This window comes from Lissotriton helveticus, chromosome 5_1, assembly GCF_964261635.1.
Source record: "Lissotriton helveticus chromosome 5_1, aLisHel1.1, whole genome shotgun sequence".
NCBI classification, from domain to species: domain Eukaryota; kingdom Metazoa; phylum Chordata; class Amphibia; order Caudata; family Salamandridae; genus Lissotriton; species Lissotriton helveticus.
Genome location: NC_136065.1, coordinates 1,729,798,943 through 1,729,816,140, shown reverse-complemented (window position 1 = coordinate 1,729,816,140; position 17,198 = coordinate 1,729,798,943). Strand labels below are relative to the sequence as shown.

Here is a 17,198-nt window from a genome sequence, read left to right as displayed (position 1 = left end):
AGTGGCCATCAAAAGCTGTCGAACAGGAGCCACTTTTTCAACAAACCAGGTTGTCATTGCTATAGCTACCATAGCAACAACAAATCATACAGCACAAATGGTCTTTTTATTACAGAACTTAGAAACAGTTGATCTCCCTGTAGACATGAGCACTTCTTCGTTGAAACAATTGTTGGAGCTCTTTGCCCTGGGCAGCCGTTGATTTCTTCACCGAGGGTCAAGACGGGTGTCACTACGCAGAACTGATCCCCCCCCCCCCCCTTGCCACATCGGCACTCCGTTTCACCAACCAAGGACAGTTGCTCAACCAGTCTTTTTCAACACTGCAGATTCTTTTCTTGGTCTCAGTTGGTATCGGGATACTCCAGGGATTGTGTGGTCTGGGAAGACTTCCTCAGATTCGTCAGGTGAGATAGCGTGGCCTTTCTCCGTTTCCAGAATCTCTCGATGGTCGATCAGCACAACAGGTTCCACCAAGGTAGGCGACACTTGCTTACTAGTTAAGTGTTGCGTTTTAGTCTGATTCAAAAGGGCATCAACCGCATGGGGTACTAGCACCAACAGTTTATGTGACAAAACTATCCCTTCACTCTGACGTATGGACACAGCTGTTGCTGCAACTGAATGGAAGCACCCAGGCAATGCACGAGCAACAGGATCAAGAACCGCTGAAAAATATGCACAGGGGGCGCTGCTTGTCACTGTGTGTCTGTACTAAAACTGACAATGCACACCCATCTTTCTCATGTACATAGAGTGTAAAAGTCTTCGTGTAATCTGGAGTGCCTTACACTGGTGCAGAACAAAGAGCTTGCCGTAACTGATGAAAAGCATCCTGGCATACATCTGTCCATGGAAGGGGCATTGGAGTGTCTTTAGTCAAAAGCGCTAGCAGGGGTTTAACAATGTGTGAAAACCCTAATATCCATTGCCTACAAAACGAAGTCAGACCAATGAATGCACGGACATCTTTCTGAGTAGAAGGCGCTGGTGTATCTAAAATTGCTTGTATGCGATCTGGTGTAAGTGCACGCCCCTCCTTAGACAAAAGGTGACCTAAGTAGGTAACCTTCAGTCTACAATATTGCAATTTCTTCCATGACACTTTATGGTGATGTGGTGCAAGAAAAGAAAGTAGAGACAAAGTACACTTTTCACACTGCTCAGGTGTATCGGCTGCCAACACGATGTCATCGACATATTGTATAGAGCCACTCCTTTAGGCAAAGTAAAAGAATCATGTTGTCGTTTCAGTGCTTGACTGTAAATGCTCGGACTCTCAGTGTACCCTTGAGGAATTCTACAAAATCCGTACGCTCTATTATTCAAAGTGAAATCGAACAAATATCGGCTATCAGGATGAATAGGAATCGAGAAGAAAGCATTCTTCAGATCGACCACAGAAAATGTAGTTGCTGTTGGAGGAACTAAGGTAAGCAGTGTCGTTATGTCAGAAACCACAGTGTATTGCGGTACTACAATATTGTTAACTTCTCGCAAATCAATGATGGATCTGTAAATCCTAGTGTCAGTGCCTTTTTTCAAAATGGGAAGAATAGAACTGTTGCAAACATTATAAGGAACTTCTTCCACAACCTCCACCTTAATCAAATCCTGTACAATGCATATTAGTGCTTCTTCGCCTTCTTGAGAAATTTTGTATTGAGGCAATCGTGGCAATGAAGCGCTCTCCTTGACACTAATATGTACTGGCGGAATAACCATTTGCCCTACATCGGTATGTGAAGTAGCCCACAAAGTACTAGGGAGTGAATCTAATGCAATGTCCTCTTTAACAATACATGATCTCTCAATCACAGGGTAGGTGCTGTTTAATATGACACGTACTCCTTCCGGAGAACATCGTATCGTAGCCCTGAAATATTAGAGAATATCAAGACCCACAATATTGTCTGGTGTGTTTGGAGAAAGCAAAAATAGACATGGAGCAGTAAACTTACCAACATGAAATGCAAGTGGTTGTGATAGTGGGCTAAGGGAAGGTGTTCCATCGAAACCTATTGATGTAATCGTTAGGCCAGACAGGGGAGCCCTTGGAACCAAGTGTTTAGATAAGGCGCTACGAGTAGCTCCTGTATCAACCAGAAACTGATCAGTAGAACCCAAAACATGTGCTGTAACATAGGGACCCTTCCGATCTACTGGGACTTCAACTGATTCCTTACCCCATCCTAGGCAATCCTATGCATAAACAGAATCTTTCGGATCAGACGGCACATAATCGGGCATTTGATATTGGTTCCGTCTATCAAAAGTGTTAAACCCATCCTGTCCACGTGTATTAGCATCATACCTAGCACGATCATCCGTGCTTCCTCTAGGCCCTGAATATCCTGAGCGATTTCTCGTTTGTCCCCGTCCACGTGGATACTGCTGAGCACGCAGCGCTGGACAATCAGAAGCCCAATGTCCAAAGTTCCTGCAGTACGCACACTGGTCAACAGACAAATTTGAACGAGTATAAGAAGGAAAAGACGAACCATAAAATCCACGTCCACCTCTATCACTACCTCTAGAAGGCGGACCATAAGCCTGGGCCAACATAACCTTTGTTTTTAACTCCTTAGTCTTCTTATCCTCACTGCCCTTCGCTTCTAACTCCTGGCGTTCATAATATTGAGCCATAGTCAAAAGAGAAACCGGAGAAGAGGTAGTCCATGAACTCTCACTGGCCTTTAGGCGACTAGCTATTCCTGGCAACAGGTTTGCGACATATTTAGCAACAAACAGATGCCTGCCTGTGTCATCTGTCACCACTAAAATCGTGGAATGCCTCCTCAAAGCGTATAAAGAAGTCAGAAACCGATTCATCTGCTTTTTGCTTGCAAGACGCTAATACAGTCCAATCTATCTTTTTAGGGGCAATAATCGTCTTTAACTCAACTAATATAGCTGCGGGAAGATCTAAAATGAACCTACACGGTTTCTGTGCGGCTTCCCTTTCTACATCCATTTGTTCTAAATCTTTCCATAATGTCCCAAAAGTCGCACGGACATCAACTTTACAAACAGTTCTCCACATATCGGGGTAATATTAATCCGAAAAACAAGTCAATATCAGGCAAGTCATAGTACAAGAGCTAATAGCACCCTCAACTTCAAGCTGCTGGATTTTTCCGCGGATCAGGTAATGCAGTTTTAAGAGCCATGACATCCGCTCTATTCCAAGGGGTGTAAACCCAATTATAAACAAAATAACCCTTTGCATCAATGGAATCCTTATTATCATCTGTTCCCTTGCCTCTAGGAGGAACATACAAAGGTGCGGCTTCCCGCATAGGTCTCACATAAACTACTACATTCTTATCTGTTTCAGAAGTAGAAGCCTGTGTCACACTGATCTGAGATGTTTGTGCAGCTGCCTCTGCTGCCTTTTTCTCTTCTCGCAACAGTGCTTCAGCACGCAGTTTAACCAAACGTCTGATTGAGTCAGCCACCTGAGAAAAGACAAAAAGACCATCACGCATTTGCTTACAGTCAGGCATTGACTCGGTGGGCTGACAACTTTAGACTTTTCCCCGAGCTGGCGCAACCCAGATGGCAGAAAACATTACAGTCCATGTAACTACCTAAGGGAGTCCATTGAACACATAACATGCACCTGCCTCACTTTACAGATGGAACATAGACGTTGTCACAGACCAATTATTTTAATATTTGGGATCTGAACGTGCAGAACAGCTGTGATCAAGTCCCTGCAACTTACAAACTAATGGCTCGCTTTGTTAAATTTCTGACTCTCGCAGCAAAGAAACTCAATGCTCATTTGGAATTGTCTCCTTAGACCTCGCGCGTGAAAATCATAGCCAATTTAATTCGGCTATGAGACAGCCAACTGGCAAATCCTCTCGCCCTGAAACTCGTTCTTTCTCAACTCCCTGTCCAAATTTTATTTAAAGACTTTGAATTTTACTGCCTTGATTTTAAGATCTATTGGCAAAATGCACAGTTTTACAAGACGTTGTACTTCTGTGAATTACTGCACTATATTTTTGTAATGTCTTTTGTATGCAATGGTTTTTGATAACTGCGCATCAATCAATAAATAATAATCTCAAAGCCAGTTCCTGTTTCTTCCAGCTTATGAGTTAAATGTTCCAAGGACAACAGCCTGAGGTACCAGTGCAAACTGGGGAAGTCTCTTTCTTCTTTCAGTTAAAATCAAGAACTAATTTTGCAGCTCTCAGAAATTACAAAACCGGGTACCATTCCTGCCTACCCAAACATTTTTGTACTGGTGGTCTAAGGCCTAGAATCAAAAACTTCTTGGTCATCAGGCAAAAGATGACTCAGCACGTGTTGCTTCGTTTTTCCAGCTTTGACCCAGAATGGCTTTACTGAGTGTCCCACCATGTATGGAGAGCACACCCCATCCCCTCCAACATTCCTTATTTTAATTTGGGTAAATAGTACTCAAGTGTACTGAGGTTTAATGCCATCCATACTTCTGTAGTTAATTTTTCTATTTTTTTGTAAATATTTTTATTTGCATTTTTAAAACAGTGCGATACTTGTCATGTAAAAATACAAAATGATTTAAGCACAGTGGTTCGTCAGCAGAAATCAATGTGATTATAGCATTAATACAAATACATCTCATTCCATCAATCATAACATGGGTCGCCAGCAAGTACAGTAGTCTCAAAGCATCACTCCGAGTCAGAGCTGGAACTATCATTATCAGAAGGTGGGTCACAAATGTTCCCACTATACTTATTCCATGCCCCCCCAAATCTTATTCCATTTCTTGGGACAACCTCTATTGCAGAACACTGCCCGTTCTGAAATCATCGCAGCGTCCATATCGTGTTTCCAAGCCGATAATGTTGGTGACACCGTCCCACCCCATTTCTGCGCTATATTTCTCTTTGCTACCATCATGCCAAGTGTCATCCAGCTCTGCCCACAGCACGTGAGGTCATTGGGTTCCCATATGTTTAAAAGGCAACGCCTGGGGTCAGGTAGTATGGAAAGTTCCTCTGATTGAGACATGGTGCGCATCACCTGGACCCAGTAGTGTGCAATCCGTGGGCAATCCCATATTGTGTGATAGAAGCTCCCCACTTCCCCGCAGGCAGTATGGATGTGCAATCCGTTTCATCCTATGCAATGTGTCTCTAGTGTAGTATGATCTGTGTAATATGCGTAGTTGCACCAAGCGGAGACGTGATGAGATGCCCACTTCTTTCGGAGATGCAATCGCCTCCTGCCACTCCGAGTCATCAATGTCTCCACAGTCGTGAGACCATTTCTCCCGCCAGGCCCCCATAGGCTCAGGCAAATTGTTTATGAGTTTACGATACGTCAGTGACGTCGCTTTTGACGGCATATAGTCAGTAAGTAGTCTGTCCTCGAGCGGGAACGCCTCTGGGATGATCTTTTCGGGTGTCAGTGCCGTCGTTAATGCATGACGTATCTGCATATACCGGAAACGTTCTGTTGGTGCCAGATCATATTGTTGTCGGAGTGTCTCAAAGGGCAGCATATGTCCCTTCTGCCATAGATCCCCAATGGTCGAGATGCCTATATCATCCCAGCGGTCAAAGCCTTTGGAGTGTCTGAGTTTCCCCAGCTGCTTTGTGTCCCATAATGGAGTTAACTGTGTTAACACTCCCTGCCATTTCAACCTGGTCAGTGCCGCGTGCCATATAGTGAGTGTGTGTCGTAGTGGGCCAAACTTTGTGGCGACTAGGGATTTATCATAAAGGGGGGCCAGCACCCAGAGAGCCCCAATTGTGCCCTGTCCGCCTTTAGAGCCGGTTCAGACTGTGGGATATGAAGCCATTGGTTAATGACCTTCAACTGTGATGCCCATTAGTAAAGGCTGACGTCTGGGAGCGCTATGCCTCCGTCGTACCAGCTTCGCGTGAGCTTGGCCTGCGCTATACGTGCAGGCTTAGGACCCCACATCAGCACCGAGACTTGCGCTGCAATGGTTTTGAAGTATGCGGTTGCTACGGGGTAGGGCGTATTTTCTAAAACGTAGAGAAAATGGGGTAAGGCCATCATTTTGAAAAGAGCCGCCTTTCCCAGCAGTGTCAATGGTAGTGATTCCCAATGTCGTATGTCACGTTTGAAACGATCAAGAGAAGGCTGTAGGTTATGTGTATGGAAGTCGGCTGGGCTAGCTGTGATATATATCCCCAGATATTTAAACCCATTATCGGAAGTCCGTAAGGGGCAGGTGTCCGGCAAGCGCGGTGGGGGACCGTGCAGTATGTACATGGTGGATTTAGACCAGAAGAGTGTTAATCGAGCGCCTGGGAGAGGTGAGGTATAAAAGGATATCGTCTGCGTATAGAGATATTCTGTCTTCCCATTCATCCGTCCAACGGAGGCCACTGATAGTAGGCTCCCATCTTATCCATTCTGCCAACGGTTCGAGGACCATGGCAAACCGTAATGGGGACAGTGGGCAGCCCTGACGCGTGCCCCTGGACAGTGGAAAGTCCGCCGAGATGTGGCCGTTGGCCGCAACATGTGCCATGGGTTTTTCATACAGCAGGCGGATCCAGGAACAGAACCTCGGACCAAAGCCAAAATGGCGTAGCACCGCAAATAAGAAGGGCCAGTGGACCGTGTCAAACGCCATGTGTGCGTCTAGGGACAGTATCACCGCCGATTCAAGAAGGTGTGTCGCGCGCGCCAGTACACCATGTACTCTCCTTAAATTGAGTGCCGTGTTCCTGCCGGGCATAAAGCCAGACTGGACGCAGCGCTAGTAGTTTAGCGAGTATTTTAGCCTCTGCGTTGATGAGGGAAATCGGGCGGTAGGACGCACATTGGTCAGCTGGCTTCCCTGGTTTTAATATAGCTACAATAGTGGCCGTGCGTTGATCTAATGGAAGTTCCCCTGCCTCCAAGCTTTCTTTAAACATATTCAGCAAATGAGGCGCAAGCGTGTCCGCCTGTTAGTTTTTCTATTTTTGCTAGATAATGAACGTTTAAGAATGTCACATTGAATTACTTCCCGTTTTTATTGAGGTGGGCAGAAGACTCTGTTCTGCCAGCGTAGTGGATAAAGCCAGCCACCCCTGCTCCCCGGCCCAGTCCCTGCTTCTGAAAGTAGCGAGGCTGGGGAGAGCCTCCCCAGACCCCAGTGGACCCCCGTCCCCAGCGCCCGGATCCTCTGCTGGCTTGCAGGACGGGGGCTCCCGCACCCCAGGGCCCACCGGACAAGGCCCGGGCCCTGTCGCAACTTCCGAACCCTAGCCAGTACTGGGAGAGCCTCCCCAGGCCCCGGCGGACCCCCATCACCTGCGTCCCGACCCTTTGCTGGCTTCCAGAACAGGGGGCTCCTGCAGCCTGGGACACCAAGACGCCCACCGGACAAGGCACGAGCCCCGAGACCGGTCCCAGCTTCCGAACCCTAGCCAGGCCGGGGAGAGCCTCTCCGGGCCCCGGCGGACCCCCGTCACCAGTGCCCGGACTCTCGGCTGGCTTGCAGGACGGGGGGCTCACGCACCCCGGGGCCTGCCGGACGGAGCTCAAGCCTTGGGCCCGGTCCCAGCTTCCAAACCCTAGCCAGGCCAGTGGAGAGCCTCCCTGGGCCCCTATCGACCCCCGTCGCCAGCGCCCGGACTCTATGATGGCTTGCAGGACGGGGGCTCATGCACCTCGGGCCCTGCGGACGGAGCTCAAGCCCCGGGCCCGGTCCCAGCTTCCGAACCCTAGCCAGGCAGGGGAGAGCCTCCCCGGGACTCGGTGGGGCCCTGTCCCCAGCACCCCGACCCTCGGCCGTAACCAAGGAGGGTTAAGCCCAGGCCACCTCCTCTACCCGACAGCCTGCCCAGGGAGCCCATTTTTCTCGCCTATTAAGCCCCCACGTAGTGGGGACTTACTGAACTTTGTGGGGAAGGACAAAAGTTGGAGTTTGCCCGGCCGTCGACCCGCAGGGTCATCTGGTCACCCAGCCAGGCGACCAGATGACCCGGGATGACCCAGCGCCCGGATGGCCTGGGAGGGTGCCGTACCACGTCGCCCTTGCAGTCCAACAAGTGTGGCCAGGCGCTCCGAGGCACCGCTTGGGATGCACCTTCCCCGGGGCTGCTGCTGCATGCCTCTCTGCTCGACTTGCCTGGGAGCAGCGGGAAGGGGAGGCCCGGCCGGCCCAGGCCATCTGGTCACCCTGCCGACCTGCAAGGGATGGTGGCCCCCATCCCCACACCCCGGGCCCTCGTTACCCCCTCCGCGTCCTTCCCGGTGGCAGAGGGACCCACCCCTGGGTGTGGTGGAGGAGGGTGTCTGCGGGCGTCCATGCACGGAGAGACAAAATCTTGGCTCAGAGGATGACTTTCAATAGATCGCAGCGAGGTAGCTGCTCTGCTACTTACCAAACCCTGACCCAGAATCAGGTCGTCTACAAATAATTTAGCACCGGGTGACCCACGAACATGCAGTGTACTAAGGACGATGGATGCGACCCCCTTCCGTCCGCGCTCGGGTCCCCAAGCGAGCGGCTCTAAGCACCGGGCCCCTGAGATTGGCCGGCTATCCCAGGCCAACCGAGGCTCCATGGCACTGCAGTATCATAACGGTTATGGGGGGATTCTGACTTGGAGGCGTTCAGTCATAATCCCACAGATGGTAGCCTCGCCCCATTGGCTCCTCAGCCAAGCACGTACACCAAATGTCTGAACCTGCAGTTCCTCTCGTATTGAGCAGGATTACTATTGCAACAACACATCAGTAGGGTAAAACTAACCTGTCTCGCGACGGTCTAAACCCTGCTCCGTTCCCTATTAGTGGATGAACAATCCAACGCTTGGTGAATTCTGCTTCACAATGATAGCAAGAGCCAACATCGAAGGATCAAAAAGCGACGTCGCAATGAACGCTTGGCCGCCACAAGCCAGTTATCCCTGTGCTAACTTTTCTGACACCTCCTGCTTGAAACCCAAAAAGTCAGAAGGATCGTGAGGCCCCGCTTTCACGGTCTGTATTCATACTAAAAATCGAAATCAAGCGAGCTTTTGCCCTTCTGCTCAGCTGGAGGATTCTGTCCTCCCTGAGCTCGCCTTAGGACACCTGTGTTATCATTTGACAGGTGTACCGTCCCAGTCTAACTCCCCACCTGCCACTGTCCCTGGAGTGGGTCGCGCCTGGCAGGTGCCGGGCACTTGGAGCCAGAAGCGAGAGCCCCATGGGGCTCGCCCCCCGCCTCACCGGGTAAGTGAGAAAACTATAGGAGTAGTGGTATTTCACTGGTGGCCCGAGGGCTTCCCACTTACCGTACAACTCTTATGTCTCTTCACAGTGCCAGACTAGAGTCGAATTCAACGGATCATTCTATCCCCGCTGATTCCGCCAAGCCCGTTCCCTTGGCTGTGGTTTCGCTAGATAGTAGGTAGGGACAGTGGGAATCTCGTTCATCCATTCATGCCCTTCCCTAATTAGATGACAAGGCATTTGGCTATTTCTGTACCACCTCGCGGTGGCTCATTCTGGGTTATTATGCTGCCATCAGCTTCAATTCGGTTTTGCTTCCAACAATACAACATTCTCTCCCACCGGAGTGCAGCCACAATGAACGCTGTTCTCACTGGAACTGGGATCACGTATAGGCCAGAGATAGTACAGCCTGCAGCACTATTCCAACAATTTAAAATTGTCTGCGAACAGTCCTGAGAAATTAAATGTGTATGCATTACCTATTCATCATTCAAGACATTTCAATAAGTATGATGTACACAACTATATCTAAATTGTTATAAGCACACATTTATAAAAAATACACATCTACAAATTGCACATCTAACTAGAAAAAGCACATCTATAAATTTCTAAAAATCCACATCTATACAATTCACATCTATACTAAATCTTGTGTCAACTATAAACCTATATGTTAGGTGACGTGTGCTGTAAGAAAGTGTACATCTCAGTATAAACTTGATACTCAATTGTCCATGAATACGTGCCACATTTTAAGAGTGTCCATTAAAGTAGTCAGGATGCCCCTGGTCTGCACCAATTCGAAGTCAGCTGCTAGGCGCCGGCCAAGGCACCGCGCCCCCGTGTGGAAAATTAGTACGGTTTGGTAAACATTATCTGCGCCATCTTGCCTCTTCCCCTGATGCCACACTTTTTGTCGTGCGCACCCGCCATTTTAGGTGCCTCGATCAGAGCAACCCTTTTTTCATGCCACTGAACCCCGGCATAGCCCTCCTCCCTCACAGAGCCCGCACCCTGACCAACCCCCGCTCACACATGCCTTGGGTCATAAACCCCTCTTCAGCGCAGCGCTGCCTCAGAACCCCATCCTGTTCCCAGCACGACACCTCCCTTCATTCCTTTCATGGTCCCAGGCCCTTTTGATGCAAACCCCCTTTTCCTGTGTGCCCGTTTGTCCTCCCCGTTCCCAGGCCGACACCTAGCCCTGCCGATACTGTTTATTGCCCCTCCCCGTACAGTAGAAAGCTTCCCTCCTCAAAGGACCCCCGAATCGATCAAAGCCCCCACCCTATGAGATCCGATCAAACCCCCACGTTCCATGAATCGCCGGAATGTCCAGCTGCGCGATAATCATCACCTGTTGTGACCGGGGTGGGACTTCTGCTGTATATGTGTGTGGGAACGGGCTTGGAGCAGGGGTTCCGAGAATGTCTTTCCGTACATCAAAGCATTGCCATGAATATGTAATATGTAATAAAGTAATAAACTTGTGTATAAGAGGCCAGGCCTCAGAGATGCGGATAGAGCACCTCATGACGATACCTGCTGTCTGAATTGTTGTGTTCTCCTCCGGAGAGAATAAACCTTGTTTCCTGCCTTCCCGTCTCCAGCGCCTGCCTCTTCATTGATTAATAATTTGTGGGTTAAAGAGGCGATACCGCCGGGCAAAGATCGATTGTCCCTTGACCTTAGATTCAACAATTGGCGCCCAACGTGGAGCCCATCAGCGACTCGTGGATCCAGTGGGAGAGGTCCTGACGACAGAGTGAACGACTGCAACGATCGGGAGAGCTCTTGCCCAATAGACCCTCGTCTGGCAGCCGATCATCCGAACTTCACTGGTTCCGAACAGACCTCTCTCGAGTGATCTACGGTCCTGACTGGGAACCATCAGGAGTGCTGCGAGGAATACAAAGACAAGAGGACGATCGGGCGCTGGATTCGGAAGACAAGAAACTGTCCATACGGTCCGGGTAAGGTCGTGTAGACACGACGAATCACGAAATAATTGTTGATTGTTCAGAAAATACTAGTATTACTCTTTGTTGACTCATTTGGAGATTCACTGTCTGCACACGGAGAAACAGTAGGCTCTTTCCCTTTTGCAAACAGTGAAGGATAGGAAACGCAGCCGTCGTGCCTATTTTTCTCCCCCACTGGTTTTATTATTTATTTGACGGCTTATTCTCGGGAGACTCCCTCTCCCACACTGATTAACTGTTTTTGGCCCCGAACTACTGTTCGCGGATTGTTTTCTGGAGATTCTCTGTCTGCAAACAGGAAATAACAGATTCCTCTTTACGGATAGTGAAAGGGTAGAGGACGCAGACTTTTACGTGCCTACTTATTCTCCCCACTGGTTTTATTTTATTTTTATTGGTTGTTTTTGTTATTGGTTCATGAGGTATTCACTGCCTGCAAACAACGTAGAATAGAAATATTCTGTCTAGTCTTTGCGCGCAGTGATAAGATAGGCAGTGCTGACTTTTTGTCCCTCGTCGTGAGCTGTCATGTCTGTCTTCTCCCCACTGGTCGATAGCTGGTTCAGCCCGGACCGTTTATTAGAGGTGGATCATCTAGCTCCGCTGGAAGGCACCCCTAATAAAGACATGTTCGTAAACTATGGATTAGTTACCATAGCCTATAGTAAACTGTGGCACAGGTATACCAAAGAAAGCCAAGAGAAACAGTGGCCACTGATAGGATCCTTCGACCTTGATAAAATAGAAACGTTAGAAATAGCCCTGCGTGATAATAAGACAACGCCCGTTATGCTTGACTGCCTCGGTATGTGGCGCAAAGAAGCAATGCAACAAAAGAATAGAGACGAGGACAGAGCAGGTAAAGGAACATATCGACAGGACGACCTCAGAACACAACGTCCTGAAAGTAATCCCCCGACACTACGCACAGGACGGCCAGACTTAGGGCAAAACCAATGTGCTTTTTGTAGATATGCCGGCCACTGGAAAGCCCAATGCCCGACTCTACTGAGCGTGAATAGGAGCAGAGGACCGACAGGAATAACAGGCCGGCAGAAAGGGAAAAGGCGCGAGACAAAGATGAATCAGACTGACTTGAACAGGCCAGATAGAACCACCACGTTTGATTATGCCCGATGGCACAGATTTTGCCAAGCCAATTTCAGCGACATGTTCGAGTCCTCATAGATCCAAAAGTTTAGGGTATTTCGAGGTAAGGGTTACACAAGTATCCTTCGCCGATAGGACTAGGGATATTGCCTATGTCTGAAGACCTACTACCTCCTTTTCTTCCGCGTCCTTATAGGCATATAACTGAAGCCTGCTCCATTGCTCCAACAAAAAGTATGCGCAGCATATAAAAGTGAGATAATTATGGCCAATAACTGTATTATGTTTGTCTTGGGTCTTTTTATATAATATTTGTACTGTCTCCCCGTCTGAGTTTGTGTGTACGTAATGCATGAATCTGCGTCATCCCTCTGCCTGTGTTACCTTGGTACTTAAACTTTTGTTAACAGAAGCTTTAGTATGGAACAACCTGGAAAGAAAGGAGTGAGAAAACGAAATCCATAGGCCACTTATGAACTTGAACTTTTATTTAACATAACGAACAAGAAACAAATAACAATATGTAATAATAACACTTAATAATGCCCTAACAACAGAAAACGTTTGAAACAAGAACGGTAAAACTAGAAAATGAAAGTCAACAGAACATTCGCCCCCCCCATTCTGGAACCTTCCAAAGTAGGGCAGGGTTACGGTTACGCCCAGCCGGCGGCAACCCATATAAGGCGGGCCCTGCTGCCAACAACCGGTCAGGAAATCATAACATAGAGGGGAGCCGGAGGAGAGGCAGGGGCCAGCGGAGTCCGGCCCCAGCGGCCCTGGATAGCTGCAGGTAGTCCCGCCACATGTCTTCCCGGTCCGGCCACGGTGGCGCATGGGAGTTTTTAGGTAGTCCCGCCACATGTCTTCCCGGTCCGGCCACCAATGGCCAGGGACCGGGGCCAACTGGATCCGGCTGCAGCCGATGAGCCAAAGAACCCGTTCATGGGGCCAGAGCAAGGGGCGTCCGGCCGACATCCGCCGGAAGCCCGGTCCAGAGAAGGACAGGACACTTCTTTATTTTCCCCTCCGTAATGGCCGCAGCAGCACGCCCGGCGCCACTTCTGTCATGAACAATGGCCGCGACAACTCTGGGCGGCGGGATGTCTTGTACATACCTCCAGTCCTGGTCGGGCTGAGAGGGAGAGGCGACGCGGACGAGCCTCTCCCACCTCCACGGATAGGAGGTTTCCCAGCCCCCGGCCCAGCGCCGAACTCCTCCAGCCAGGCGGTGGTGCCAATACCTACGTAGCACCGAACATACCATGGTGGCGCCCCGATACTTGCGCAGCACCGAACATGCAACGGTGCCGATACTTGCGCAGCACCGAACATGCAACGGTGCCGATACTTGCACAGCACCGAACATGCACCGCAGGTGGCCATACTTCCGCAACACTGGACATGGGTTCATTCCAAAAGGTCTCCTCCACTCTTGCAGACACGACGAAGGGCGGCCGCTGCAGGCCTCAAAATGGCGTCTGGGCCCCCTGGAAGGTGGGTCTCGGCCGCTAGAGTAACTGTGAACAGCAACGTAACTCGGGCGCTTGCCCACCGGAGCACGAGCCCCCACCTCCGACAGCACCCCCACAGCCTTGAAGATTCTACAAACGTCCCAGGAGCCCTCGGCCCCTGCAGGCTTCCGGTAAGGGACAACTGCCTCGATCGCTAACAAAACAAGCATGACATTGCCACTCTTTCTGTTAGCATGAATTCTCGAACTGCCGAAAAGGACTCTGGTCCAACTGCCGGTTGTAGGAAACATTTTTTTCTGATGCTACTTCCGGACTAACCCGGCCCCGCCCAAAATGGCGCCGGTGACAATAGGAACTTACGAACGCCACGTGGTGTCTTCTTTTTGCTAATAAAGAAAAACTTGATTTTCTGAGACATGTACCTGTCCCTTTGTACGCTTAACGAGAAAGAAAGAGAATTCACTCGACGAACATATAAAGGGACTCCGTTAAAAAATGTTGATTACAAATGTACGATGTGTTATATTTTTTTATAGCTGATGTATAACCTCGCTCATGACGCACATACACGGTATGCATATAGGAAATCTGATTGCGACTAGTCTGACGGTGCTTCTAAACTATGAAATAAATGCCCCCCGATCCCCCGACCAATTTATAGACGTTTTTAGTTTCCTACGAATGAATGAATAAACCTTTCTAATGTTTTCTAATGCTGCAAATTAACCCCCTACTGTACGCACTTTAGCCATTACCGTGTCCAGCCAAGTACGACTGCACCTTCATAGATCTACATGCTGAATGATTTTGCAAAATAAAGGTTTCTCAAACTATGAACGGATATTGCATGCTTTATTTAAAATATGGGATCGGCGGGAGAGTTCTTTTCTGTGCACCGTACTCTGCTCTCTCTCTTTAAGGTTAATAGAAGATGGTTGCCCAGCCCCGGATGGAGGATCGAATCTGAGACACGACACTCTGCCGTCAAATATGCGACTGACTCAGGGACTCGCGCCTGGAGAAAGACCTCGACTTCTGGGGATGGGTAAAAGCGAAATGGTGTAAAAGATGGAATATAAAGGTTGGGTAAAATGAAACGATGTAAAATGATAAAATATTATAAAGATACGACACTCAAAGATACTAGGGAACAGAGTTGACCGAAGAGCTGATAAACCTTAGAACATCACAACGTTGAAAGAGGTTTAAGGACCCCAATAGCTAAATACACCTACCAACTGGAAACCTCGCACTAAGTGCTTCTGATTCTTTAACGTTTCCCTACTCACAGCCTATGAATCGCACTGCCCCCATTCCCCCCTTGGCTCCAGAAACCAAAAACCCCAGGGATTCTATCCCGAGGGGATAAGACGAGTATGAGGTAAGTAAAGGACTTTCGTACCCGTGCTTTTGATATGCTCGAATGTTGTCCCCCTCCCCTCTTTTTTCCCCTCTACAGGCCACACCGGAATCGCGACCAAAGTATGGTGAAGATCTGAAGCCTCGCCCTGTCTGATATACGAAGCGGACTAACACTGCCTGGTGGCACCTAAACACACCCACAAACTGCTCTCTTTTTACCAAAAGAGCCAATAGAGTTTATGACATGATAAAAGCGATCACCCTTGATCCATGTTGCGTGAATGGACACCTGTCACGTATGTCTGAAACTATGAGATGATGTTTGTGTATGACTGACGCGTTGACTTAACTGATTAACGGACCGAGAATGCAAGAAATGCGACACACTGGTGCCCTTTTTCCTCGATGCATGTCCCCTGTACCCGGCCTAATGCTCGTCCATCCCAAACTGCGTGCTTTCAAAATTCTAACACAGACCCGTAATGCCTTATGTTGCGTAATGCGCTGAATAGCCTGTCTTAATGCACGGCCACTCCCCATGTCGCACGTGTACTATTTAGCCTGTTGTTGCACATCTCTCTCTCTCTCTCTCTCTCTCTCTCTCTCTCTCTCTCTCTCTCGCTCTTCCGAACGACTAAGCACCTAAATTGGCAAACCGCCACCCCTAGTGCCCCACCAATTGGCCCCAAATACCACGAGTATTTGCTCAAAATTTGTCCTAAGAAAAAAATCACCCTGACGCCGTGTCACTACCTCTCCTTTCTGCTAAATTGATGAAACCGAGATTTGGCCAAGAGGGAAAGGACAGGTAAGACGACTGAGGTTCCCTAATCTGACCCGAAATAAGGAAACTACATGTCAGCGGCTCCTGTGTTATAAAAAGATGCCTCAGATAACGCGACCTTCCCCGTCCCGAATTGTCGCAATACCCAAACAGTAAAGGTGATCGAAACATCCCCATCTTCCCAGAACACCTTATAGCTTTGTAAGGCTCGTACTAGGAAGGTGGGTCTCCGTCAGAAGAGCTGACGTAACTGTAATGCAATAAAAGGCACCAGATCACGTACCATGACCAGGCAGAAAACACCATTGCGTTCTCATTTACCTGGAGCTGGGAGAGAAAATAGACTTATGTGATTACCTTCCTCTGCCAATTCTCTAAAGACTGTCTTTTCAAACTCATTTAAGGGTACGACTGTCGGAGGAAAGAAGGACCGGATGTGGGAGCACGTGGCCTGACTACAGACGATGGAACATCTGCAACATTGGCCAGGGCGAGACCGCGACAGTAAGGAGCTGCAGGACGAGGCACTGTTTTCGACAAAATAAGAGGAAAGGGCTGACCTGATGCCCCTGCTCGATGTCTAATGTATGCCGAAAAGTCCCCGCTCTCAAAACTCGGTCATGAGCCCGCCTATCTGAAGTTTTTCCGTCCCCCTAGTCTGTTCCCGATCTGGCCCTGCTCCATCCCCCTTTTTCTCCGACCTACCCTAAAGGACTGCTCACACGCACATTTCTTCCATCTGAACCTTTTTGACAATCAACTCAAAGGACACAGGGCGAAAAGGACCTTTTTGACCAGAAACGCGAGGAAAAGGTCGTGCCCTGCAACGCGGGACCTCGAATAGAGCTGGACCCTTAGCTCCACCGCCGGTGCTCCACAGCGCCAACAAAAGACGACAAAGAATGCTGAGAACTCATTAACTTCGAACATTGACTCCCTCAATCATCGTTTCTGCTACGTCTCATTTCTCTCCCAGCCACCATTGTATTAATTATGCTCCACCATTGTAACATGAACAGAACTCACATATTTAATGACCTATCAATTCACATTCCAAACGACTATAAGCAACTATGAAATGTACTCAATGCTCTCACTACAGAATCATTTTTGTCTATTATCACATTACTACGACTCTCCTGCAAACGAGTTTTTATCGATAGACCCGCCTCCTAAGATGAAAGATTTCAAAATGTAATGTATATAACTCCTTCACCTGGGTACCTACTTCTTTTCCGAGGATCACCACAGTCGACATGAATTGGAAATAGGCCAGCAAGATGTCTTGGA

At 48.8% G+C, this 17,198-nt stretch overlaps 1 protein-coding gene and 1 pseudogene across 3 annotated transcripts in view; one reads left to right on the top strand and one right to left on the bottom strand.

Annotated features, from left to right (window-relative positions):
• Positions 1 to 17,198, top strand: part of RDM1 (RAD52 motif containing 1) — a 740,716-nt gene that overhangs the window by 332,209 nt on the left and 391,309 nt on the right. The window lies entirely within an intron of this gene.
• Positions 8,292 to 9,325, bottom strand: LOC144756751 (28S ribosomal RNA; annotated as a pseudogene).